This window comes from Sparus aurata, chromosome 11, assembly GCF_900880675.1.
Source record: "Sparus aurata chromosome 11, fSpaAur1.1, whole genome shotgun sequence".
Taxonomy (NCBI): domain Eukaryota; kingdom Metazoa; phylum Chordata; class Actinopteri; order Spariformes; family Sparidae; genus Sparus; species Sparus aurata.
Genome location: NC_044197.1, coordinates 17,132,964 through 17,160,335, shown reverse-complemented (window position 1 = coordinate 17,160,335; position 27,372 = coordinate 17,132,964). Strand labels below are relative to the sequence as shown.

General features: G+C 42.8%; 1 pseudogene; it reads left to right on the top strand.

The window, feature by feature from the left end:
* The first annotated feature begins 2,608 nt into the window (after nt 1-2,608).
* On the top strand, nt 2,609-27,372 carry LOC115590805 (vitellogenin-like; annotated as a pseudogene).

The window sequence follows — 27,372 nt, the reverse complement described above, 5'->3', positions numbered from 1 at the left end:
TGTTTTGAATCAACTGCAGTCTTTCCTGCACAATTCTAGTATTTATGAAACGTTTCAGTCTGGTTTTAGGCGTAACCACAGTACTGAAACTGTCCTTGTAAGAGTGTTTAATGATCTACTTTTAACTGCTGACTCTGAAAACTCAGCTTTTTAAGTGCTTTTAGATTTGACTGCCGCCTCTGATATAGTCAATCACTCAATTCTTTATCCCCAACTTGAAAAAGTGGGCATTAAGGGTACTGCCCTTGAATGGCTCCAATCTTTTTTTACAGAAAGGAATTACTCTATACAACTTGGTGAATGTTCTTCTTCTGTGGCCCCTCTCACCTGTTGAGTGCCCCAAGTGTCTATTTTGGGTCCTTTGCTGTTTTCGTGATATATGGTGCCCTTGGGTTCCATTTTTAAGAAACACAACATCTCCTTTCATTGCTTTGCAGATGATTTGCAAATCTGCTTGCCGCTAAAACCAAATGATTTAGACTCATTGCTTCATCAACTGTTTCAGTGATCTAAAAACTAGGCTGGAGCTAATCTTTCTCTGTCTAAATGAAAACAAAACTAAAATTGTTGTCTTTGGTCATTCTGACCGACTTGATGGCTGTGCTGGCACTTTTGGCCCTCTATGGTCATGCATTCAATCATTTCCCAAAAATTTGGGGTTGATTATTGACAGTGCTTTTAAGCTTGACAGACAAATTAGTTCTCTTGACAAAACCAGCTTTTTCCAGCTCAGACTATTAGCCACTTAATTAACTTAATTTGTTTTCAGGGGCTGCTCCTACATTATGGAGCAGTTTGCCTCAGTTTGCCTCCAGTTTGTCTCCACACATGCTATTATTTTGCGTGCCCTGTTTGTTTGATGTTTTATTTGTGTATTGTTGATTCTTGAGCATGTGAAGCACTTTGCGTTTTTTTGGGTCAACTTTGTTTTGTTTTTTTTAAATGTGCTATAGAAATACACTTGACCATGACCATATGTATGAGATTTATGAATACATACTGAGTTGTACAGAGATAGTCAATAAATTACTGAACATGGATAAAACAATTAGTGATTTCATAATTGTATCATGTCATAAATGAAGAACTGATTAATTCATGATAAAAAATTACAGCTAGTTATAGAATACTGTTTTATTTATTAATTTTTTCAAACAATTTTGATCATTGTGTAATGGTGGGGTATTGTAAAACATCTAAAACAGTAATATGTATGTGCACGGTAGGCTAATTATAATTCTGAAACAAAAATTTTGTGATTGAAATGCTGCAAACACATCATCTAACTCTAATATCTGAAAAAGTCAAGAGAGAATTTACTTGACTCATGCTTCACTTTAGGCTAGAAAAATTGTCAAACCACCAGCGTCCGGACGTGCAATCTCTGAATTGAGATATAATACTTACAATAATTTAAACAATTTTTAATTAAAAAAAAAGAAGAAATAAAAAGTATATTATAGAGCTTAAAAAACAAATCAAAACAACAAGGCTGTAGCAAAAAGGTGCAAAATGATTAATTTAATTTAAACTGAAATTTAAATAATTGTGTGTGTGTACATATATATAATATATGTACATATATATATATATATATATATATATATATATATAAATATATATATATATATATATATATATATATATATATATATATATATATATATATATATATATATATATATATGTATACCCCCAGCTCACAGCTGACTGTAAGAGAAATGTCATCACATCAGTCCATCAGACCACAGCAAAAACAGTGAGCAAACAGGCACAGTCGGGGTGCCCTCTTGTGTGAACTTTAAAACTCCTTTTCAACAATACAATGAAGAGAAGGCACAGACATTTACAACATCCACATAATAAAATTAATAGCTCTGTTGTGAATAATGGAAGACATCAATTATTCAAGCAAATGAGTATAAAGCAGTAATTAACAGTTGCTTGAGTTAAATGAACATTTTGTCATTTCCTTCCCCCTTGAATAAAAAAGTTTTGGTACAATAAACTTTGGATAAAAGAAAACAACATGGGTATCTTTTTCATCCTTTGGGAAAAGGTTGTAACTAACTGTTAAACTCCTTAAGTGTATTCAGAATATATTATTTTTGAAAGTTGTTGATTAAATTAAAATAAATAAATAAAATAAAAACATAATAATTATAAAATTATAAAAATAATAAAATGTTCCTCTGTTATATGTTATATCAAATAAAAACAACATATTTACCAATAAGTGAACATAGAGTAACTACCAAAAAAGGTGATATTTTCAAATTAAGTAAGGATTATTACAGGAAAACAGGGGTTTCTTCTTCCATATTACTGTCAAATGAATTGTGAGACACAGCAAACATTTTGAAACAGGATGATTAACTTTGACCTCGCAGATTTGAGGAGAATAAGGTCAGGTGAACCTAAATTTTCATTAACTAACATACTGACCCATGCTGGAAAAGCCAAAGGTTCTAAAAGGTGATATAACCAAATTATCTAATGAAGTGTATTGATCAGATGTGCTTCCATGTCATCCTGGTTTTGATTCATCAGCAGAATTTTTGTTTTAAAAGGCTGCCTGTGACTGCAGATGTTCACAACCCCATCAGCCATGAGAGCGTTCGTGCTTGCCCTGACGCTGGCCCTTGTGGGTGAGTAGGACTTCAGTTTTTACGAAAGGAGGATTTTTGTATCAATTTGTATCAGACACTGAAAAATACTTTACATTTTGTGCCATTTTAAAATAATCTCTGTGAAATGGTTGTTTCCAAAAGAGAATTTAAAGTTAAATGTTGTGTATCATATAATTTTTTTAAATAGCACATTGTCCATTGTTTTTAAACTGTTATCCAGTTTATAATACTATAATACCAAGAATTAAGTTAAAGTTTAAAATTGGATTTTTCAAATGTAATAAAAAGATAATGAAATGTAAGAAGCTAAATTCAATAGCTTTGCCATTGACATGATGGATTGCTGAATTCTTTTACATTTTGTTTCAGCTGGTCAACCTCATAACCTTGGTAAGTTTAGTACTTTATTAAGATCTTCTTTCATTTTTTCAATTGATATATGGTAACAGATAAAAAAAGAAAAAAAGTCGATAAAGTGTAATATTTACCACAGCTAAATTAGCTGAAAGTAAATTATCCTGGTACAATCTGTCTATTTTATAATTCATTGTTCAACATGATGCCAGATATAACTCTATTATTCTTGGGGACACGGATGAATACTTCTCACTTCTCTGAGTGAAACTGTTCTTACAGCTCCTGAGTTTGCTGCTGGCAGAACTTATGTTTACAAGTACGAGACGTTGCTCCTAGGCGGTTTGCCTGAGGAGGGTTTGGCAAAAGCCGGGCTCAAAATCAGCAGTAAAGTTCACATCAGTGCCGCAGCCGAAAATATATACCTGCTGAAGGTAAAGATAAGAATCATGTTTAAAAAAACAATCCATGTTGATATTAAACACAAACTGACATGTAATAAAATTTCATTTGCACACTCTAGCTTGTGGAACCTGAAATCTTTGAGTTGAGTGGCGTCTGGCCCAAGGACCCTTTAATCCCAGCAGCCAAGCTGACTTCAGCCCTGGCAGCTCAGCTCTCGACTCCCATCAAGTTTTAGTACACCAGTGGTGTTGGGAAAATGTTCGCCCCTGAGGGAGTCTCCACAATGGTGCTTAACGTTTACAGAGGTATCCTGAATGTCCTTCAGCTAAACATCAAGAAGACACACAACATCTATGAGTTGCAGGAGGTTTGTCAGAGATCTTTTAGTACTGAACCTAGATCAGTTACAGGAAGTTGAATCTCCCCATTAATGTATTCTCTTCTCTTCAGGCTGGAGCTCAGGGTGTGTGCAAGACCCTCTATGCCATCGCTGAAGATGAAAAGGCTGAACGCATCCTTTTGACAAAGACCAGGGATCTGGATCACTGTCAGGAGAAGATCATGAAGGACATGGGGTTAGCATATACTGAGAAATGTGCAAAGTGTCAGCAGGTAAAATCAAGAAATTTTTTGTATAAAGCAAAAGTATGAAATGTTACATGAGATTAAGAAACTTTGTGGTTCATCTTCACAGGATTCAAAGAACCTAAGGGGAGCCACAGCATACAACTACATCCTGAGGCCAGCTTCTAGTGGCATTGTGATCCTTGAGGCAGCTGTCAATGAACTAATCCAGTTCTCACCTTTCACTGAGATGAATGGAGCTGCTCAGATGCAGACCAAGTATGTCAAAAGATACTGAGAATGTGATAGGTTATTGTTTGGAGGTGATGGAGCTGCAGATGAACCTTTCTCTGATTACTTTCAAGGCAATCCTTGGTGTTCCTTGAGATCCAGAAGGCTCAAATTGTACCAATCGAAGTTCAGTATCTTCACCGTGGATCTCTGAAGTACGAGTTCTCCACCGAGCTCCTTCAGGCACCCATCCAGCTCATCAAGATCAACAATGTGCAGACCCAGGTATTGTCTCAGAATTCTTCAAAAATCGGTGAAGTCATGAATGACAATATGTGAATCTCCACTACATTAAATGACTTCCTCTTCAATCCTGTGTTCTTACATGTAGATTGTAGAGACTCTGAACCATCTGGTCAGCCACAATGTGGAGAGAGTTCACGAGGATGCCCCTCTTAAGTTTTTGGAACTCATTCAGCTCCTCCGTGCAGCCCGCTTTGAAGACCTGGAAATGCTCTGGAGCAAGTACAGAACAAGACCAGCCTACAGGTGATTTTTAACATTTGAAAAAGATATATGATGAACAATATATGGCACGTGTACAGGTTCACTCACTCCATTTTCATCTTCCAGACAGTGGATCTTGGATGCCATCCTTGTCATTGGAACTCCTGCAGCTCTGAGATTCATCAAGGAGAAATTTTCAGCTGATGAGCTGACTGTTGCTGAAGCAGCTCAGGCTTTGATTGCATCCATTCACATGGTGACAGCAAGCACCGAGGCCATCAAGCAGGTTGAGGTGGGTATAAACAAGTAATCAACCTATAAACAATAAAGCAAGTTATTCTGGTGGCAATAAGAATGGAAACACAACAGATTTCTGACTGTTGCTCTCTTCTAGGCCCTGGTAGCTAACAACAAAATAGTGGAAAGCCCAATTCTGCGTGAGATCGTCCTCCTTGGCTATGGTACCATGATTTCCAAGCACTGTGTTGAGATGGCTGTCTGCCCTGCAGAACTCATCAAGGTGATTCAACCTTGTTATTATCATATACTTTAAACTCTGCACATTTCTGCATGACTAATTGATATTTTAATTTCTCATGTTCCTCATCAGCCCATCCTGGACCTCCTTGCAGATGCTGTTGCTAAAGCTGACACCCAGGAAATAAGCCTGCTCCTGAAGGTTTTGGGTAATGCTGGCCATCCTTCTAGCCTTAAACCAATCACAAAATTCCTGCCTATCCACGGCACTGCAGCTGCTTCTCTTCCCATGAAAGTCCATGCTGATGCCATCATGGCTCTGAGGAACATTGCAAAGAAGGAGCCCAAAATGGTGAACTCTTAACACTGAAGAGTATTTCAAGCTATTCTAGTTTTTACATAAAACTCAGTACTCAGTTTGCTGTCTCCTGGGAATCAAGAAACTGGCTCTTCAGCTGTACATGGACAAGGCTCTTCACCCTGAGCTGCGTATGCTTGCATGCATCCTGCTGTTTGAGACAAGGCCTGCCATGGGTCTGGTGACAACTCTTGCCAACATTGTGAAGCAAGTAGAGAATCTGCAGGTAGCAGGCTTCACCTACTCACACATGAAGTCCCTGACCAGGAGCACCGCTGCTATCCATGCCTCAGTGTAAGAGCACTGTCTGATCCCCCTTTTTCATCAAGTCTATCTCCTCAAGTCTGCTTACTCAGATCTTTATGTTTTCATTGCAGAGCTGCAGCTTGCAATGTCGCCTACCTTGCTGGAGCTGCTGCTGATGTTCTAGAGGTGAAGAAAGCACCTACTGTCCAAACTATGAAATCAGAAATGTGATGTTTTAACAAGTTGAATTTGTCCTAGGTTGGAGTCAGAACTGAGGGACTCCAGGAGGCTCTTCTGAAAAACCCTGCACTCCTCAACAATGTCGACAGGATGAGCAAGATGAAGCGTGTCATTAAGGCTGTAAGCAATGAAACACCAGGAAGTCACAAATACAAGGACAGATTAGAGTATAATGGTGCATGATAAAATGGTGATGAGTTTGATGATGTATTCCCTTTTTCCACAGCTCTCTGAGTTGAGGTCTCTACCCGCCAGAACACCTCTGGCCTCTGTCTACATTAAATTCTTTGGACAGGAAATTGCCTTTGCCAACATTGACAAATCCATAATTGACCAGGCCATTGCGGTACGACTCCAAAGTCAACATCAAAACCGATTTAATGACAAATTGCTTATCACATTTGTTTGTGAGACACAAAAGTAATGTTAAATTCCACCCTACAGCTTGCCACTGGCCCCTCTGTGCAAACATTTGGTAAGAATGCCATCAAGGCTCTGCTGTCTGGTGCTTCCTTCCATGTTGCTAAGCCTCTGCTGTCCACTGAGGTGAGGCGTATCCTGCCTACTGCTGCTGGTCTTCCAATGGAGCTCAGTCTGTACACTGCTGCTGTGGCTGCTGCAGCTGTACAAGGTAAGCAGAAGCTATAAAGCATTCACATTTTAGCTTGTTACGGTACTTATCCCACTAATCTAGCTTTTGTCATTAAAAGACGGTGTTGTCTTGCTCATCTAATAGTGGAAACAAGATCGTTACAGGTATTATACTAGGCGGTGATGCAAAGGTTTATCTGTACTTAGTCAAGGCCACCACAACACCAGCTCTGCCGGAAAACTTCCTTCTGGCTCACCTTCTGAAGACAGACATTCAGCTTGAGACTGAGATCAAACCAAGGTATACATACATATATAACATCTGACACATGAATGAGTTCAAAGTAGAACATGTCATGATGTGTAACTTACAAATGTCCTCTGCTTCTAGTGTTGCTGTGAACACATTTGCTGTGATGGGTGTTAACACTGCCATACTCCAGGCTGTGCTAATTTCAAGAGCTAAACTGAACTCGATTGTGCCAGCCAAGATCGCTGCAAGACTTGACATCACTGAGGGCAACTTTAAGATCGAAGCTCTACCTGTTTCTGTCCCTGAACACATTGCAGCTGTGCAGTAAGTCTGATCTTTTAAAACATTGCCTTTACCTTGTAAGAAGAAGATTTCTTTTGAGCTCATGTTATTAAGTTCTGTTTCTTTCAACAGTGTTGAGACTCTTGCTGTGGCAAGGAACATTGAGGATCTTGCTGCTGCAAGAATCATTCCCATCATCCCTGACAAAGTCTTGAAGCCTCTTTCAAGGGAGATTCTCTCTTCTAAGATTGCATCTGCTTCTGCTAGCTTTGTAAGAATTTAATATTTGTCTTTTATAATAACTAAAAAGACTGTCAACATCTTAAAAATAATTTCATTCATGTCATAGCTACAGTCCTCAGAGATCATTAAGCAAGATGTGGCCTAAGCCGTGGACATTGCGAAAACCAAAGCCGCTCAGTATGAGAAGCTGTTTCAAGGTGGCCACCAACAATGCCGCTTTCATCAGGGACATTGCCCTTTACAAACTGGCTGGAAAGCATTCTGTGAGTCTTTCTTTGAAACCAAGTAAGTCTTCAGAACACAATACTTTTTTGCATTTTGTAAAAAACACTGTAAACGAGTCAAATATTAATGGCATGATCACTTCCAGTTGATAGGTGAATGCTCCAGTAAACTTTTCACTTTATATACCAATCAGCTCTCTAACTTCCACAGCAAAACAAAGCCTGTCTTTTTCCTCTTTTTTTCTCTTTTTCTTATTTCTCTAATTTTGCTGCTGACCAACATTTTTTGACAATGACTTTGAAAGGTGCCTAGTCGAGCAAAGGTAAGATGCTAGCTTAACACTGGGGGCTATCACCACGCTGATGAATTATAATAATAATAATTATAGTATAATAATAGTTCATAAACAATAAGAGAAAAGTGGGAATAGTAAATAATAAGAGAAGTGTAATAAATATAACTGATCATTTTAGACAAAATAGAATTATATAATATGATAATAAGTTAAGTGATGAGGATACAGTGGTGGGTGATAACACAGATACAAGCATGAAAAATGAAAATAAAAAATGAAATAATTACTGATGACTATTACGCCACTGAACAGGACATAGAAACTCAAGGTGTTGGAACGCATTTTTGGCTTGAACAAACATATTTTGATGAGGAAATTGGACATTAGCAAACTGAACAAGAAATTAGTCAAAAGTTGTGGCATTTAACTTAAGTTGGTAATACATACTTTTCCATTCAGTAATCAATGTGCTGTAAAGAATATGATCAGGATGTGAGAGGAGTAGGAGAGACTCCCCTTTGGTGTGTCAGAAAGTCATATGAGGGGCAATTATCTCTACATGAGGGGTTACAGGAAGGTAGATAAGATGAAATTTACTGTCCTAATAAAACATCAGGGGGTCTTCGTTCTGAGAAGGAGTAAGATATGAGTTGTCATAAAAGTATGTGACCTCCACTCTGTTGTGGTTAAGTCAGTTACTATCCCTGACAAAGTCTTGAAGCCTCTTTCAAGGGAGATTCTCTCTTCTAAGATTGCATCTGCTTCTGCTAGCTTTGTAAGCATTTAATATTTGTCTTTTATAATAACTAAAAAGACTATCAACATCTTAAAAATAATTTCATTCATGTCATAGCTACAGTCCTCAGAGATCATTAAGCAAGATGTGGCCTAAGCCGTGGACATTGTGAAAACCAAAGCCGCTCAGTATGAGAAGCTGTTTCAAGGTGGCCACCAACAATGCCGCTTTCATCAGGGACATTGCCCTTTACAAACTGGCTGGAAAGCATTCTGTGAGTCTTTCTTTGAAACCAAGTAAGTCTTCAGAACACAATACTTTTTTGCATTTTGTAAAAAACACTGTAAACGAGTCAAATATTAATGGCATGATCACTTCCAGTTGATAGGTGAATGCTCCAGTAAACTTTTCACTTTATATACCAATCAGCTCTCTAACTTCCACAGCAAAACAAAGCCTGTCTTTTTCCTCTTTTTTTCTCTTTTTCTTATTTCTCTAATTTTGCTGCTGACCAACATTTTTTGACAATGACTTTGAAAGGTGCCTAGTCGAGCAAAGGTAAGATGCTAGCTTAACACTGGGGGCTATCACCACGCTGATGAATAATAATAATAATAATTATAGTATAATAATAGTTCATAAACAATAAGAGAAAAGTGGGAATAGTAAATAATAAGAGAAGTGTAATAAATATAACTGATCATTTTAGACAAAATAGAATTATATAATATGATAATAAGTTAAGTGATGAGGATACAGTGGTGGGTGATAACACATATACAAGCATGAAAAATGAAAATAAAAAATGAAATAATTACTGATGACTATTACGCCACTGAACAGGACATAGAAACTCAAGGTGTTGGAACGCATTTTTGGCTTGAACAAACATATTTTGATGAGGAAATTGGACATTAGCAAACTGAACAAGAAATTTGTCAAAAGTTGTGGCATTTGACTTAAGTTGGTAATACATACTTTTCCATTCAGTAATCAATGTGCTGTAAAGAATATGATCAGGATGTGAGAGGAGTAGGAGAGACTCCCCTTTGGTGTGTCAGAAAGTCATATGAGGGGCAATTATCTCTACATGAGGGGTTACAGGAAGGTAGATAAGATGAAATTTACTGTCCTAATAAAACATCAGGGGGTCTTCATTCTGAGAAGGAGTAAGATATGAGTTGTCATAAAAGTATGTGACCTCCACTCTGTTGTGGTTAAGTCAGTTACATTTAGCGGACTAGAGCGCTCCATGCAGCATGTATTAAAGGGATCTGATTCATCACACGGAGTCTAACATTCTTCTGAGAATTAGCAACTCTCCACCCCACAAAAGAGTTCTAGATAATCCTTATAGATGAGTAAGAAATTAAATAGGAGTGATTTGTGCAAACGTGATAACAGATAATAATATAATAGCATATAATAGAAAGAAAATATAATATGATTCAATATGAGCTATTGTAATAATGATATGATACAGTACAGTATTATATAAGGCCCCACTACAATAAAATGGGCGTATGAGTGAAAATATATATATGAAATAAGTATAAAGAATAAACTTTGAGGTGACATTCAGTGACTAGTATACTGCCTGTATACTACAGTTGTGTCATACAAACCACCTGGCTGAATAGGTTACCCAAAGTAAGTGTGTGCTTGATGAGATCCAACCCTACGCTTGTATGGGAAGATCAGAGTGATTGTGAATTTTGTGTGAATGATAAGCCCATTGAAAGTTTAAGCACATCTGTCCCAGTGAGTCAGTTGAAAACATGAGGAACAAAAGCGGGAAATTATAAGCTCTATCTGACCCTCTTACAGGCTCTGCTGAATTAAGAGCAGACAAATGGGGAAAAATGTGGTTGAAAATGTTCAACTTTGGCACTATGTCACCCACAGGATGTTTCCAGTAACAGGCACATTAAGCACAGAATGTTTAAGATAGTGTAAAAAGATAAAAGGAAAGTAGGGAAGGAAAAAGATAGACTGACAAAGTTTTTTTTATTATTATTTAGTCAGTAGTGGGACTGAAACAGTAATGGGAAAATAGAGTTTGAGTAACAAAAAGTAGAAACAATGTAGAATTAGGAATAGACCTCCTCCCTGCTGTCTCCACACCTACAACCCTTCTTTCAACAACACCTTCTCCACACGAGGTCAGGCATCCCAGGATGACTCTAGGAAGGAGGGGAACCAATACACCATGACTTTTCAGCCCTCTTTCTATCTTCTAAAATGAGTCACAAATTAACCTTGCTTCTCCAAAAAAGCCTTTTTCTCCACTAGCAGCTTCTACTGACTACTGGGTGCGGACTCGAGATCACTAAGGGGATGATGTTCCCCGACCCCATGCCGAGGCAAACAAGGAAGCAGACTGTCATTGAGATCCAGAAGTGTTTTGAACACAGACCATGTCAGCCAAACAAGTTGAAGGAGGCTACAGAGGAATCACCTGACACAAAGACTTAAGTCGGGTGGGCCACAAGATCAGAGTGATTGTGAATTTTGTGTGAATGATAAGCCCATTGAAAGTTTAAGCACATCTGTCCCAGTGAGTCAGTTGAAAACATGAGGAACAAAAGCGGGAAATTATAAGCTCTATCTGACCCTCTTACAGGCTCTGCTGAATTAAGAGCAGACAAATGGGGAAAAATGTGGTTGAAAATGTTCAACTTTGGCACTATGTCACCCACAGGATGTTTCCAGTAACAGGCACATTAAGCACAGAATGTTTAAGATAGTGTAAAAAGATAAAAGGAAAGTAGGGAAGGAAAAAGATAGACTGACAAAGTTTTTTTTTTTTTATTTAGTCAGTAGTGGGACTGAAAAAGTAATGGGAACATAGAGTTTGAGTAACAAAAAGTAGAAACAACGTAGAATTAGGAATAGACCTCCTCCCTGCTGTCTCCACACCTACAACCCTTCTTTCAACAACACCTTCTCCACACGAGGTCAGGCATCCCAGGATGACTCTAGGAAGGAGGGGAACCAATACACCATGACTTTTCAGCCCTCTTTCTATCTTCTAAAATGAGTCACAAATTAACCTTGCTTCTCCAAAAAAGCCTTTTTCTCCACTAGCAGCTTCTACTGACTACTGGGTGCGGACTCGAGATCACTAAGGGGATGATATTCCCCAACCCCATGCCGAGGCAAACAAGGAAGCAGACTATCATTGAGATCCAGAAGTGTTTTGTACACAGACCATGTCAGCCAAACAAGTTGAAGGAGGCTACAGAGGAATCACCTGACACAAAGACTTAAGTCGGGTGGCCCACAGAGTCCAAAGTGGACAAAGATGGCAGGCACTACTCAACAGCCAGAGGAAAAGGAAACTGGGTCTGCATCGAATTATCAAGGAAAGTGCAACAGCACTGACCAGAAGACTGATGCTGCAAAAGGAAAGTTATGGGAGCCCTGAGCTTAATCATCAAGAAGGGAGAGATCCAGAGGAATCCTGGCTGCATGCACCAGCTAAAGGTGTCTGTTCATTTTCCAGGATCCCAGGATCTTGACACAGCCAAAGGAGACAGCAGAGGTCAGAGCTTTGAGCAGCACATAGACAGGAACCACACATACACACACACACACACACACACACACACACACACACACACACACACACACAGAAACACAAACACGCACACACACACAAAGAGGGAAACACTGATTGACTGTTATAGGCTAAGCTTTGCTTTCTGGCAGTATTTGATAGTGTTAGGGCTCTAAGCAAATTTGATTTTTAGAAATATAAAAGATGCACATTCTGTTGTTATCCAGTAAGAAAATATCCACTCAGCCCTAGGGCTGTCAAGGTCATTGCTCATTTATCAGGGTGCCATTGTTGATTCCCTCATTTTACCATGTACCTCCCCCATCTTGCCTGAAAGTAAACCAAAATGGGGGGTGGAGATTTTTAAAATACTTTAGGGTCATAAATTAAGATGTTGTAACACTAATGACTGTGGGTTTTCAGTTATTGATTTAACAAATGCATATTATAGCATTCCTGTTTATCCTGACTCACAGTTCAAGGTTGCTTTCACTATCAATGGTAAACTTTGTACATGGATGTGGATGCCATAGAGTTTCTTCTCCAATCCAACTTTGTTCCAAAACTGCGAACGAAAACAAACGATTGCCTTATTGGATTTAGCAGGCCATTGTTGTCCATAGATTAAGCTTTTTTTCATTAATTTTTTTCATTTTTTAGGCCTCCCAGAACATAGACATCCCTTAAAGAAAAAATAAATCATGGAAATAAGACACATTTCTGAAATGGAGTGGTTTATTTAAAAAAAATTTAACCCCATGGTGGCGAATAGTCATTAATAGATCATAAATTAAAACAACCTTCCACCACAAAGAGCGCTATAGTGAAATTATCAAAGGGCTGTAGTAGCTGCCAAAAAGTTGACCATAGCTGATATAATTATGTGTCCTCAAACTGTTCATGTTTTTCATGCTGTTTCATTTAACCTCTGAAAACCAAAAAGAACAAATAATTAAAAATGTTGCAGATAGGGCGTGGTTTGCCTGTGGAGTTTTAATGCAAGACACTGTAACTGGTAAGCAACCTTCAGCATACTACAACACCAAGTTCGATAACATTGATGCTGGTCTGCCTCCCTGTTGCCAGGGACTTGCAGCAGCAGCTTTTGCTTTAAGAAAGCCTCAACAGTAACCATAGGACACCAACTGTATACGTCTCACCAGATACATGCCCTCCTCACCAGTCCAAGGTTTGTGCTTACACAAGCTGGGTTATGAAGTTGTGCTCTTAGCATCAACTGAACATCTAATGTTGCAATACAGTTAATCCCGCAACACGGATGATGATACCGATAGATAGAATGCCACATGACTGCCTTCAAGCCACAAATGTGTTTCTGAAACTACGTGAAGATATGCATAATTAACCAATAACAACATATCTCTCTCTGTTTGTAGATGGGTCCTTCTTCAGAGACGTGACAAGCAACAACGCAGGTTATGCAATCGTACAGATGCTGCCAGGCGATACATTTACCACAGTCCAAATAATCTAGCTTGCCCAACCATGCTCAGCACAGCTTGCAGAAATGAAAGCTTTTTAACTGTAGCAAGCAAATTGGCAGAAGGCAAGCAGTTAAATGTATACACAGACTCACAGTATGCATATGCAGTGTGTCATATACACGGAAATATCTGGAAACAGGGAGGTTTTCTCAGAGTGCATCAGTTATTATCAAATGTGCTTCACACCAAAAGAGCAGTTCCCTAATAGCCAAAGGCAATAGCCCGGCCGATGAGGCCACTGAACAAGCTGAAACCATTATATGTGTTGGACCGTTGATGGCAGCCGAAAACTGTGAACCACTCACCACTTTACCGTCCTTAATAGTAGCCCAGAACGAGGCTGGCATATACGAACAGTCAGTGTGGTCAAAACATGGTGCTATTAAAACCACTCAAGAAGACCCTCAGAAAAGTTTATGGCGTAAAAGTCATTTGTGATGTGCAAATATAGTAGTTAAAACTTTAGCAGAATGTGATGTTTGTGCAAACTATGATGTGAGGAAAGCATTTTCTGCTGCAAAATTATGCAAAGAAATGTTTGTGTGGTTTGGTTTGCCGGAGTGCATGAATTCTGATAACGAGTCATTTTTTGATTAGAGATAAAGATTAAAGTAGGAGTTTGAGACCATGGACTTCTGAAAAAAAAGACAATTCAGGCAATTTAGGTATTTGTAAGACAGGGAAATGCAGATTAAAATACAGCCTTAAGTCCATGGACGGCAAACACTGGATAAATAATCTAAAATCAAAGTAAATTAAAGGAGATGTAAGAATAACGCATGCAAGAACCAAAACTCCAGAAAAGAACAATCTGAACTGAAATAAACAACAATAAAAGTTAGTTGTTAACAAAAATCGAAGATCAACAAAAAAAGTTTCAGTAAAATCAATAATAAATGTTCGAGCATTCTTATGGGGGTTTAATAAAGTTAAAAAGTAGTGTATGAGGTTGTTGACTGTGTGTTGTCAACTACCTGTGTCCTGACTGTATGTTGAAAAGTCTGCTGGAAAGATATGTGTTTCCTAAAATAAATTGTGCTATTTCGCAATGTTGTGTGATTTTATGCTGATGTAACTGTCAGGTGTTAAGGACATTTTGCTGTTCTAAAGAAATTTGTGTTGCTGTTAATAAGTGGTTAAGTGTGTTGCAGTAGTCAAACGGTTTGAAGGTTATTAGACAAACTTGATAGCTCTGGTCTAAAACGTGTGTGCTAATAGATATATTAGTATTGCGTGTGATTTATGAGATTGTTGTTTATGTATGTGTTGTTTTTGGCTTATGAATACTATTCGCGCTGGCTAAGAGTTTCTAAATGCCGAGGAGACATCCCCGGGTGGGACTTGTATTACTTTAAGAGCGGGTTCCTATCTCGCTGGTGGCTGAGGGAGTTGTGTGCTGAAAAGTTGTGTTTCTAACTGCAGCTCCATTGCTCCTCCCCTGGTGTGTGTGAGAGGGGGATCCTAGCGCCCCCACCGCTCTACTGCACGTCCGGTATGACATAATCGCTCTCCCTTTCTCTCCTCACTGTCGGCGTGTCCGAGCTCAATGAACCTTTCTTTTTTTTTTTATCACAGCAAGGTTTTGTTGTGGTTTTTCAAGCCCCTTCCAGCATGCTGTCTCATTAGCGGTTGTTGTCTGAAGTGAATACCTATATGCCAGTGATAAATACATTTATTTGATGATTACATATAAGCTGCTATTTCAAATATTATAACCAATTGTGTTGCAAATACAGTTTAAGCCAAGTTAATATTCAAGTAAACGCTATGATCAGTTTTTTTCTCTAAGTACAGGGTGTGAGCTGAAGAAGGCTGTTGTGAAGTAGTATTTGACCAACCTACTCTGTTGCCCAAATGGTGTGTTCATAAATAAGAAATGTAAAGCTGATATTAGAACTGAAACAGGTAAAGTACTAATTGAAAATACTGAGATCCTTTAAAAAAGCATATATAAAAAGTGTCTGTGTTGATTGCATCATGATTTTCACATCAAGGTTCACATACCTGTTACAGAAGAAGTAAAATCATCATTTGAACTACAGAAGCATCAAACATCTAATAAAAACATACATATAAAGGTTCAGTAGAATGTGCCAATGGTGTATTAAAAACAACAATAGCCAAAATCATGGCTGATTTAATGGTAAACTCACCTGGGAAGATGCTTTTGCCATTGGCACTAATCTCTATGCGCTTGCAAACTAACAGACTAACCCATCTAACCCTGCATGAAATGCTTACTGGACGCCCAATGCCACTGCCACAGTGCAGGGACCCTATAGAGGGATCACCACTTCAGCAGCTGGAGCGAAATTTGGAGGACTATTTACGGGGTTTAACTCAAATCCACAGACTTGTCTTCCAACAGGTGAAAGACTGATAGTAGTGTCGGAGAGGCTGCAAAGGAAGATACCGCCAGCACAACCACTTGCAGGACTGTCCGGCCTGCAAGACGTACACCACCCACCCACGCCTGAATTCAGGCCAGAGTCGGAGTGTTCTCTGACTCAGATTAATTTGTTTGTTTTCTTTCTCTTTTGCTAACCCTTTCAGGTTTCGCAAGGGGGGAGGAAGAAGGAGAAATCCTAATGACATGCGCCACTATTATCACAACACATGTTAATTGTGTACTTGCCATAGTCACCTTAAAAAAAATGGGAGAACTACTACATCTTCTGTATGTAAAAGCTGATACATATGATTATGCACTTACCACCGACAGCACAATAGCTAACGTTCCAGGTAAACATTGGAGGTGGGACTACCCTGCACCACTAACTGCCAAGAGAAGGAATGGTGACATTACAGGTAATATGCACAGACACGTCATGTCAGGACACAGAAACAAATCAGAAAATGACAACAATAGAAGCCAGTAGATGGATTTGACTCATGAGTAAGTGAGAAAAAAAGGAGATTTGGTCAAACTAAGAACTGCACAGTGGGACTCAGACATGTTTCAGCAGTGGATAACCTACTCAGTTGAACCAGTGCACAAAGCACAGAAAAGACAGACAGTATTGCATGTTACAACGCCAAAAGAATACCACTGCTCATGCCACTGCCAGGAAGTCAAAGAGGTGACTGTCCAGATATGTCAACATGTTTTGCTATTTGTGCAATGCACATGGCACAGAAATTGGATGGATGGAGTTCGAACTCTCAAATATGCCCATATCGAATTAAAAGAAAGACAGCTATGTACGGTGGCCCAGAGGTGTCAGGCCAAATACAAAAGCCACAACACGAATACAAAAGCCACAACACGAATACAAAAGCAACAACACGAATACAAAAGCCACAACACGAATACAAATGCCACAACACGAATACAAATGCCACAACACGAATACAAATGCCACAACACGAATACAAATGCCACAACACAAATACAAAAGCCACAACACGAATACAAAAGCCACAACACGAATACAAATGCCACAACACGAATACAAAAGCCACAACACGAATACAAATGCCACAACACAAATACAAATGCCCCAACACGAATACAAAAGCCACAACACAAATACAAAAGTCACAACGGAAGTGACCCACAACGGAAGTGACCCAAAACGGAAGTGACCCACAACGGAAGTGGCCCAAAATGGAAGTGAACGGCAACGGATGTTGACAATGCGGCGGATTGTTGCTGCCATTTTAGGACCCGTGTGCCGGCTGTCTCTGGGCAACACAGAGTCCAACCTCGTCCTTGACTTTTTTCCAGGCTCTCTCCTGTTTTGCCCAAGTCTCTGTGTATCTGTTTCTGTCCCGGAGCTCCCGAGCTCCGGTCTCTGTATGCGTAGTGTGGTAGTATAGTACGGAGCTAACGAGCTTCGGGGCGCCGAGCACAGAACATTAGCCCCAGTTAGCACAACAATAGAGCAGCTAGCTTTTCTTGCTTGTTGTGTCGTTCCGAGCCGGGGCTGCAGCGCCGACAGCAGCGCTCCGGTCTGCTCCCCGAGCTTTGTACTTGCTAAGTTATGAAAATATGTGTCTGTTACTTGATTACAGCGGTCTGTTGTACTTTATTATGAACCACAGTAGCACAATCACATTCATGTGTCCTTCATTTCCATAACTCTGGCTTATATTTATTTATATATATATATATATATATATATATATATATATATATATATATATATATATATAAATATATATATATATATATTTTAATAAGGTAACGCTGAGTGGCCTTGAGCCTTGAGTCGCATCTCGTCACCTCTCTGCTGTGTCTGCAGCTGAGCACTGTGATGCATGTCTCTCTTCCCGGCCGGGAGAGTTATCATACCGTGAAATATCAAATAATAGCCGGGCCGTTTATTTGTTTCAATCACTTAACAGACCAGGCGTTTATTTGGGACAGACGTTTAATTCCTTCCTCTCAAAAATCCGGGTTGAAAATTTCACAAACTTCGCCACCTTCTCTGTGAATTATCTGGCATCATTCTGCAAGTGAAGTTGTTGCGGCGGAGGAAACTCCTCATCTCTGCTGTCACTCATGGTGGCGTACATTTGTACAGCTGTGATTGTGCTACTGTGGTTCATAATAAAGTACAACAGACCGCTGTAATCAAGTAACAGACACATATTTTAATAACTTAGCAAGTGGTCCAACTTCCTCTCCGATTTTCTCCAAGCACTCTCCTTTATTGTCCGGTCTCTGTATGTGTGTACAGCGGTATGGTGGTACAGAGCTCGGGGAGCAGACCGGAGCGCTGCTGTCGGCGCTGCAGCCCCGGCTCGGAGTGACACAACAAGCGAGAAAAGCTAGCTGCTCTATTGTTGTGCTAACTGGGGCTAATGCTCTGTGCTCGGCGCCCCGAAGCTCGTTAGCTCCGTACTATACTACCACACTACGCATAAAGAGACCGGAGTGCGGGAGCTCCGGGACAGAAACAGATACACAGAGACTTGGACAAAACAGGAGAGAGCTTGGAGGAAAGTCAGCGACGAAGTTGGACTCTGTGTTGCCCAGAGACAGCCAGCACACGGGTCCTAAAATGGCTGCAACAATCCGCCGTATTGTCAACATCCGTTGCCGTTCACTTCCGTTTTGGGTCACTTCCGTTGTGGGTCACTTCCGTTTTGGGTCACTTCCGTTGTGACTTTTGTATTTGTGTTGTGGCTTTTGTATTCGTGTTGTGGCTTTTGTATTTGTGTTGTGGCATTTGTATTTGTGTTGTGGCTTTTGTATTCGTGTTGTGGCTTTTGTATTCGTGTCGTGGCATTTGTATTTGTGTTGTGGCATTTGTATTCGTGTTGTAGCTTTTGTATTCGTGTTGTGGCTTTTGTATTCGTGTTGTGGCTTTTGTATTCGTGTTGTGGCATTTGTATTCGTGTTGTGACTTTTGTATTCGTGTTGTGGCTTTTGTATTCGTGTTGTGGCTTTTGTATTTGTGTTGTGGCTTTTGTATTCGTGTTGTGGCTTTTGTATTTGTGTTGTGGCTTTTGTATTCGTGTTGTGGTGGCTTTTATATTTGGCCTGACACCTCTGGGCCACCGTAGCTATGCCACCTGTGGTATGTAAACTTGATAAACAAATCTTCCTTTTTCTGTGTAGCACGAGGAGCGGAGTTGGAGTATGTAAGCCAAAGAAATACAACCACCATAACAGATGTGGTGCGGCTGGTGAAGTGCAGCAATAACACCTGGTATCCGGCCACCAATGGGGGCAATGCTACCACCATAAAAATGTGTGAATCCAGCCCAGCAAGCCCGGACGCTGAGGGAGAGAGAGGACAATGTCGCATAGAGGCTCACACCACGAGGTAGGAGGGCTCAGTGATTAGCCCAACCAAGACTATAGGATGAGATCGCCGCAGATGATGTGGGAAGGCTGAATTTTCAATCAGAGCCGCAATCCTTTCACCATATATCCTGGCCTAAAGCTTATGTCCTATGCCCTGGTTTTTCACAGCAGCCAGGAAGTCATCAACATCATGGATGGAGGACAAAATGTAACTTGGTAAATGTGCCAACAAGGCTGCAAGCCTGGCTAAAGTTGCTGTCCACTCCTGGACTTCCAGCAATTGTACAATGATCTGTTGGATTCAACACAGTTGTGTGAGATCAGATGTTGTAAATGTGTTGTGATGATGAAATGAGTGTTTGATAAAGGTAAGCGGGCACTCATTCATGAAGGTCATGTCAGAAAGCTGAGTGCCGTAAAAAGCACAAGAAAGGTATTAAACCAGTGTGGTTTACAAGAAACCAGTAAGTTCATAGGGGCTCTGGTGGAATGTTGGCCTCAGGGCCGCCACACTAACGAGGGAACACCATGGGTAACATGTCACTAAGGCTATCACATCACCCAAGTGTGTCGTATCAAGTAAGTCCATCTGCTAAGATTGAATAGAGCTCTTACCTTTCTTTATCTAATTGGATCAATGGGCGGAAAATAAATAAATAAATAAATGAATAAATAAAAAAATACCAGAAGAAAAGAAAAAAGTTTCCCAAAAACAAAAGGTGGTGTAGGTGTTTCATGTCAATGATCTGATAATTACTGATCAAGTGTTCGTTGAACCGACCTAATAAGGATTACCTTCGCAAGGTATGTCTAGATAATATTCTAATCCATAGAGGTTAAAGAATTTGTCTATGTAATCTTATACTTTCCTTTAAATTTTCTTAAAATTCTATGCTATATCCACATGAGCACAAGTTACCTTATTATGCATACTTAAAACACAAATCTAGAAGTGTTGAGTGATGTCATTCACCAAGAGTTCGATTCTTGTGTGTTACAGTAACAAGAGTGCCTTCAAAAGGTTAATTACAATGTGTGGTTTATTGCTGTACTCATAATCTGTTTGCACCCACAGAATAGGCCAGATGGTGGGCCACATTACAGGGAAGTTACCTCTCCGGAACAGTTAAGGAGAGGAAGTTCCCCCTGTCATGTTGCCAGGTCAGAATAGAGATCTGTCAATGAATATCACCGGGTCATCTGTTTGAGGGCTGGTCCAGAAGATGGCTCAGGGAGAGCTCTCAGCTATCCTCTTGATAGTTGAAGCACTTCCCTATGGGTTGATACTCATATCAGTCTTGTAGGGGGTTGCATTTATATTGTTTGAAACTATTTATATTATGTTTTATTTACAATATACTTATACTATTGTTTGTGATACGATGATAAGATGATTGTACTCCCTGATGTTAAAGTTTGAAGTATTGGTCCTTTTTTGAAGGACCAAAGGGGGGACTGTAGTGGCAAATATTGTCAGGCGGGGGGTTAAAGGGAAGACTATGGAAAATACACAGGAGAACTTAAAGGACACATGAGGGTATGGAAAAACAAGACACAAGACAAGATACAGAGACATGGAAATCAAATACAAGAAAACACAAGACAAAACCAGACAAGAACACAACAAACAGATCTACAGTCATGACAGTACCCCCCCCCCCCCCCCTCAAGGGACAGCTCCAAGATGTCCCTCAAAACATGAGTCCAAGTGAGGCTGGGAGGGTGGAGGGGGGTCAGGAGGAGGGCCAAGGTCCAAACAAACAGGAGGGTTGGAGGCGAGGACTGGAGCCCACTGGAGGCCGGGGGCGTGGGCTGGGGCCCCCTAGAGGTCGGGGACGTGGACTGGGACCCACTAGAGGCTGGGGACGAAGACGAAGACGTAGGCGTTCTGGAGGCCGGCGACGAAGACGAAGGCGTTCTGGGGGCCGGCGACGAAGACGAAGGCGTAGGCGCTCTGGAGGCCGGCGACGAAGGCGAAGGCGTAGGCGCTCTGGAGGCCGGCGACGAAGGCGAAGGTGTAGGCTGGCACTCACTGGAGGCCGGCGGCGAAGGCGTGGGCTGGCACCCACTGGAGGCCGGCGGCGAAGGCGAAAGCGTGGGCTGGCACCCACTGGAGGCCGGCGGCGAAGGCGAAGGCGTGGGCTGGCACCCACTGGAGGCCGGCGGCAAAGATGTGGGCTGGCACCCACTGGAGGCCGGCGGCAAAGACGTGGGCTGGCACCCACTGGAGGCCGGCGGCGAAGACGTGGGCTGGGACCCACTGGAGGCCGGCGGCAAAGACGTGGGCTGGAACCCACTGGAGGCCGGCGGCGAAGACGTGGGCTGGGACCCACTGGAGGCCGGCGGCGAAGATGTGGGCTGGGACCCACTGGAGGCCGGCGGCGAAGACGAAGGCTGTGGCCCTCTTGAGGCCGGATCGCTGACTGGGAAACCCTCCTGGGCCTTGGCCGGACCACCAACAGAGGTTCGCAGGGAGCTGGACGGGAGCTGGACGCTGGACTTGGCGTGGGACTCGGCCGGGCCTCCGACCGAGGAGCAGGCGCTGGACTTGGCGTGGGACTCGGCCGGGCGTCCGACCGAGGAGCAGGCGCTGGACTTGGCGTGGGACTCGGCCGGGCCTCCGACCAAGGTGCAGGCGCAGGACTTGGCGTGGGACTCGGCCGGGCCTCCGACCGAGGTGCAGGCGCTGGACTTGGCGTGGGACTCGGCCGGGCCTCCGACCGAGGTGCAGGAGCGGGCCTCGGCCGGGCCTCCGACCAAGGTGCAGGAACGGGCCTCGGCCAGGCTTCCGACTGAGGTGCAGGAACGGGCCTCGGCCGGGCCTCCGACCGAGGAGCAGGTACGGGCCTCGGCAGGTCCTCCGACCGAGGCGCTGGGACAGGACTTGGCATGGGCCTCGGCCGGTCCTCCGACCGAGGAGCAGGGACAGGACTTGACATGGGCCTCGGCCGATCCTCCGACCGAGGAGCAGGGACAGGACTTGACATGGGCCCCGGCCGGTCCTCCGACCGGGGAGCAGGGACAGGACTTGGCATGGGCCTCGGCCGGTCCCCCGACCGAGGAGCAGGGACAGGACTTGACATGGGCCTCGGCCGGTCCTCCGACCGAGGAGCAGGGACGGGCCTCGGCCGGTCCTCCGACCGAGGAGCTGGGACGGGACTTGGCATGGGCCTCGGCCGGTCCTCCGACCGAGGAGCTGGGACGGGCCTCGGCTGGTCCTCCGACCGAGGAGCAGGGACGAGCCTCGGCCGGTCCTCCGACCGAGGAGCTGGGACGGGCCTCGGCCGGTCCTCCGACCGAGGAGCTGGGACGGGCCTCGGCCGGGCCTCCGACCGAGGAGCAGGGACAGGCGCCATCAGGTCCGCCGACTGAAGGCCACAGGCAGGAACAGGCGCCATCAGGTCCGCCGACTGAAGGCCACAGGCAGGAACAGGCGCCATCAGGTCCGCCGACTGAAGGCCACAGGCAGGAACAGGCACCATCAGATCCGCCGACTGAAGGTCACTGGCAGGAACAGGCACCATAAGGTCCGCCGACTGAAGGCCACTGGCAGGAACAGGCACCTTCAGGTCCGCCGACTGAAGGCCACTGGCAGGTGTCGACCGGGCCGCCGACTGAAGGCCACTGGCAGGTGTCGACCGGGCCGCCGACTGAGGGCCAGCTGGAACCGTTGTCAGCCATGCCGTCAAAGGGGATGACCCAGGATGACCCTGGCATCGGCTGGGCAGCCAACATAGGAGCTGGGAATCGAGCTGAGGCGTGGTCTGTGGCCGGAGCTGAGGCATGGTCTGACGCCGGAGCTGAGGCATGGTCTGACGCCGGAGCTGAGGCATGGTCTGACGCCGGAGCTGAGGCATGGTCTGGCGCCGGAGCTGAGGCATGAGTTTGGGCCCCAGAGCCTGACTTCAGGGAGCCAGGACGTGGACGGGCTGGTCGCTTTCTCGGTGGGGCCTTGTAGGCCAGCCGGGTTCCACAAAAAGGGGACATTTTAGCTGAGGCATGGGCTGAGGCATGGGCTGGTAGCTTGGCTGTGGCTGAAGAAACCAAGGCCTTTCTGAGGTTAGCCAGCTCCGCTATAAAAAGTGCGACACATGGGATTTCCTTCAACCAAGTCCTAATAAACAGTTCTTTATCAAAACTTGCTATGGCTCTTAGCTTCTTCTTTGTGTCAGCCTCGCCACTGACAACCTCCAACAGTCTGTCCCCTAGCCTACAAAGCTGTAGGCTGTAGTCTGCTGGGTCCATTTTAGGTCTGGTCATTCTGTCAGGCGGGGGGTTAAAGGGAAGACTATGGAAAATACACAGGAGAACTTAAAGGACACATGAGGGTATGGAAAAACAAGACACAAGACAAGATACAGAGACATGGAAATCAAATACAAGAAAACACAAGACAAAACCAGACAAGAACACAACAAACAGATCTACAGTCATGACAAATATAAACTGGGTCATGATCATGCATATAAATTTATTTGAGAAATACACCTTACAGTTGTGTGCTAACAGTGAATATGAGCCTGATGTGGGACCAAGGTCAGATGCTCCCTTTATAATAACAAGGCTGGAGTGAGGGAGCACCCGAGGCCAAGATAGAGGCCTGGGTGAGACACTTTGCAGCCATTAGGGAAGATATTAAAAAAATAATATTAAGATGATAGTCTCGCGTCATCATGACGAGGGGGGTGGTCCAAGAGGGGCGTTGGTGACACTGACCCCAGGTATAAAAGGGGGTGATCCGGGGAGATTTCTCAGTTGTTTGGGGGTATCTAATGGATTTATAATAAACACCTTTTTGACTGAAGACCTGCTGCCTCGCCTCTGATTTTGGACTTAGTCTCTGGAGGAGATTTGGGGACTTAGTCTCTGGAGCAGATTTGGGGATTTAGTGTCTGGGCGGATTTCACCTCTGGTCTGGACTTAGGTTCTGAGCGGATTTCACCTCTGGTCTGGACTTAGGTTCTGAGTGGATTTCACCTCTGAGTTGGACTTAGAATCTGGGCTGTTTCTCCTTTAATTTGGATTTTAACCATTGAGCGGATTTACAGGGTCTGATAGTGGAATAATTTGACGGATACGGGTGGTAGTCTCCCACTACACCTTGCATCACTCTTCAGTGCTAGCTCAAGCTCCTCTCGCTCTAGTGCTCGTGTTTCTATGGTAAACACCTGAAGATTATTTATATAGTATAATAACACTAAGTGTGGGATCTGACAAAGATATTTCCTCTGAACAGAGAGTGGCTTATCCCAACAAGTTCCAGAAGGACCACAAGAAGCAGGTATGTTTAGATGATGTTTTAAACAATGACAATGTATTGTGCAGCTTAATTCACAGCTGTAACATGTTTCGACCTATGTTGCAGTGTTCTCCTGGCTGGTGTTTAACTTCCTTGCATTATTGTTGCAGGCTCTCATGTCTCAAGCAGCATCACTTTCAAAGAGCAGAAGCAGTGCCGCAAGCTTTGAGGCCCTCACCAAACAGGTGGATCTTTTTAAACAAATTAAAAAACATCTTCAAATCTTTTCACTAATGGGTTTTGTTTATGTACTGTGAATTAACCCTGATCGTTCTCATAGAACAAATTCCTTGGCAATGAAGCACCTCCTGCCTTTGCCATCATCATCCGTGCTGTCAGAGCTGACAATAAGGTGATGGGATACCAGCTGGCAGTGTACTCGGACAAACCTTCCACCAGACTTCAGATTATTCTGGCTGCCTTGGCTGCCGACAACAACTGGAAGCTCTGTGCTGATGGAGCTCTGCTTAGCAAGCACAAAGTCACTGTAAGATATTGTCTGGCTTATATGGAAACCAGGAGAAAATTTAAAAAGGTTATTGTTAAAATCATTGCCTCTGTCTGTCAATAGGCTAAAGTCAGCTGGGGAGCAGAATGCAAGCAGTACGACACCATGATCACAGCTGAGACTGGTCTTATTGGTCCAAGCCCTGCAGCTCGTGTCAGAGTTGCCTGGAAAGACCTCCCTTCTACCATTAAACGCTACGCAAAGAAGTATGAAACTTCCAGTGGTCTGTTAGCCTATTCACATGCATAACAGACTATGTGAAATGTCTGACATTTGGAAATTCTTTTACAGGGTGTACGACCTCATTCCTGCTAACCTGGTGCCTGGCTTGATTAAAGAAAAGGAGAAAAACAGCGCCAATCAGCTATCACTGGCAGTGATTGCCACATCCGACAAGACCATTGACCTGATTTGGAAATCTCCAACAGTAACAATAATACAGTACTTCTCCCAAAATTTCAAGTCAGATTTGTTTTTGCATTTTCTTTCTAATAATTGTGAATTATTCTGTCCCCAGCGTACTGTCTATAAGCTGGCTTTGCATCTTCCCTACCCTCTGCCACTTGATGGAATCAAAGGTCTCACCCCCTTCGATGGCTTAGCTGATCAAGTCCACTTCTTGTTTGCAAAGGCTGCCGCAGGTAAGACTTGACTTCTTGTTTAAATATGAAATGCACAAACATTAACCACTAACAATTTTCTCTCTTCATAGCCGAGTGTAGCTTCAGTGGAGACACACTGACCACATTCAATGGCAGGAAATACAAGAACAAGATGCCGTTGTCTTGCTACCAAGTTCTGGCACAGGATTGCACCAATGAGCTGAAGTTCATGGTTCTGTTGAAGAAGGATCACACTGAACAGAACCACATCAATGTGAAAATTGCTGACATGTGAGTGTACATTAAGAAAAAAAGATTGAGGCTGTGTTTTTTCCATCCACGAGGCAGAAAAACTAAATAACATTTATGCTTCTGCGCTTATAGTGATATTGACCTGTACCTGAGGAACACTAACGTGATTGTGAAGGTCAATGGAATGGAAATACCCATCAACAACCTGCCTTACCAGCATCCTACAGGTAGACAAAGTTGTTCAATTATTTTCAAGTGATGTATTTAAGTTGGTTTGAAGTAAAGGATTATGATCTGGTTGTTTGCTCGGTCAGCCAAAATCCAGATGAGACAAACGGGTGAGGGCATCTCTGTGTTCGCTCCCAGCCTTGGTCTTCATGAACTCTACTTTGACAGGAACTCATGGACGGTAAATGCAACATTAACTATGTTAAAGTTTTTGTAAAATTAACATACTTTCCTTTAAATACAATGTTGTATTAGTTTAAATGGATTTTGAGGCTTAAAACTTTGACCTTAGAGAGAAAAGATAAAGATCTTTTCAAGAGCTGCTGCACTTCGATGACACTTTTGGTTCGATCTTCATATGCAGGTAAAAGTGGTGGACTGGATGAAGGGACAAACCTGTGGACTCTGTGGAAAGGCTGATGGGGAAGTCAGACAGGAGTACCGCACACCCAACGGACGTGTGACCAAGAGCGCAGTCAGTTATGCTCATTCCTGGGTCCTGCCCGCCGAGAGCTGTAGGGACACCACTGGTGAGACACAATGGTTCATTGACAGCAACACCTATTTTTAGATAAATGCCCCTCCTTCTTTCTTCTTTTCCAAAACAATTTGGTGAAAGCAAGCCTGTTGAACACGGAATGATGACCAACACCTTTCTCTCACAGAGTGCCGTATGAAGCTTGAATCTGTGCAGCTGGAGAAACAGGTAAACATTCATGGCCAGGAATCCAAATGCTACTCTGTTGAGCCCGTGCTGCGTTGCCTGCCTGGCTGCTTCCCTGTCAAGACCACCTTTGTCACTGTCGGCTTCCACTGTGTGCCTGCTGGTAAGTCTGCAAGAAACAGTCTTCACAAAACAGACTGATACTACATGTATCCTATCTTTAACTGCTTTACTCTCTCCATTTTCGCAGACACTACCCTGAACCGCTCTGAGGGTCCGAGCAGCATCTACGAGAAGAGCGTCGACCTGAGGGAAACAGCATAAGCCCACGTGGCCTGTCGCTGCACCGCTCAGTGCGCTTAA